The sequence below is a fragment of the Condylura cristata genome, unplaced genomic scaffold, assembly GCF_000260355.1.
Source record: "Condylura cristata isolate star-nosed mole 26May11 unplaced genomic scaffold, ConCri1.0 scaffold00002, whole genome shotgun sequence".
Classification (NCBI taxonomy): Eukaryota; Metazoa; Chordata; class Mammalia; order Eulipotyphla; family Talpidae; genus Condylura; species Condylura cristata.
In genome coordinates this window covers 25,996,743-25,998,007 of record NW_004567103.1, presented here as the reverse complement: position 1 = coordinate 25,998,007, position 1,265 = coordinate 25,996,743, and the positions used below count along the sequence as shown (strand labels likewise).

At 55.8% G+C, this 1,265-nt stretch overlaps 1 protein-coding gene across 7 annotated transcripts in view; it reads left to right on the top strand.

Annotated features, from left to right (window-relative positions):
* The first annotated feature begins 437 nt into the window (after positions 1 to 437).
* SPATS2L (spermatogenesis associated, serine-rich 2-like) overlaps positions 438 to 1,265 on the top strand; it is a 157,457-nt gene continuing 156,629 nt past the window's right edge. For 2 of the 7 annotated variants that reach the window (XM_012727748.1, XM_012727735.1), the window contains exon 1: positions 875 to 1,045. The gene's annotated coding sequence lies outside the window, so the exon portion shown is untranslated. Of the gene's footprint in view, positions 561 to 731; positions 837 to 874; positions 1,046 to 1,265 lie in introns of those variants that run through there. The other 5 variants (XM_012727732.1, XM_012727727.1, XM_012727752.1 and 2 more) reach the window with 5 other exon arrangements.

Sequence of the window (1,265 nt, the reverse complement as noted above, 5' to 3'; positions counted from 1 at the left end):
AACTCCTCTGTTTCTTATTATGGCCTTGTCAGCATTATGCTAGCTGACTTGAACTTTATCAGAAAGGTACTAGTATTTTATTCAAGTTATGAATTCCTGAACATCGGATAATATATATAAGGCTGCGGTACACTCAGAGGCTTTTTAGCATTTGCAGCATGAGAGGCATAGCCAGCTCTGAGCTGATATTTGCAAGGATCTTTTACATCCAACCGGCGAAGGACAGTTACTAGCATTGAGCAAAAAAAGGAGACTAAGAAGTCACCCTTAAAAAAAAAAAATAAACCTAAACTGAATTGGAGAACTGCCTGCATTTCACTCTACTGCCTCTGAAAGAGGTGTGTTATCTAAAGTGCTTCCATCATGAATAATGATTGAGAAACTGCCTGTACTCTCCTGACTACTGTACTCCCAGGCAGAAGTCCATGGACGGATGCCCACGGCGTCTGTCTGGAACTTGGTTAGCACACACGTTTGCAGCCAGCCATCCTGCAGGAGTCCAGCGTGAACGCGCGGCGCAAGGGAGGGACCGAGCACTCCAGGTTAGCGGGGTGTCTAAGGTCAGAACAGAGCCCGGGTACTTTCTCCGCGCCTAGTTTTCCAGGTCATTTCAGCGTTGGCTGTTTACATCTTGAGCTTGGCTCGGCACCAGAGAGCATTACTACCTTCTAAAAGGGGAAGCATCTTGTGTTTGCAGACAGCGTTGGGGGAGGAGGGGCAAGTTCTTTCTCCAGTGCACGGGAGGTGGACTTTCCTGCAACACGTGCGGGCTGTGACAAAATTCTTGAATAACAGGGTGGTTTAAGTGAGGCGGAGGCTCGGGGAAAGGCGAGGAGGTTGGTGTGGGGCAAGGCAGCGAAGTGCGGAAGCTGTACGGGGATTCTTCTAGAAAGTGGGGTGGGAAAGGAGCTAGGGAGGGCGTGTGGAGGGAAGGGATCTGTGTCAGAACGTGCGTGTGAGCGGATACAAAACCCGAGAGAGGCGTGAGCAGCGCTGTGTGTGCGAGCGGGAGCGAGGGGCGCCGGCTCGGGGTGTGAGCGCCCGGGTGAGTGACACCGAGGGGCGGGCTGGCCGGCCGGCCGGCGGGCGGGAGCCGCCAGCGAGGGGCGGGAGCGTCCCTGCGGGGAGTGGGTCGACCCGGAGTTGTGTCAGTGAAGGAATCCAGTCCCGGGGCCGATCAGGCTGCGTCCTCCGCCGCCAGCTCCGGCTGAGCGGAGCGAGCTCCGGACGGCGCGCGGCCCAGGCAGCGGCTCCGGCTCGGCCCG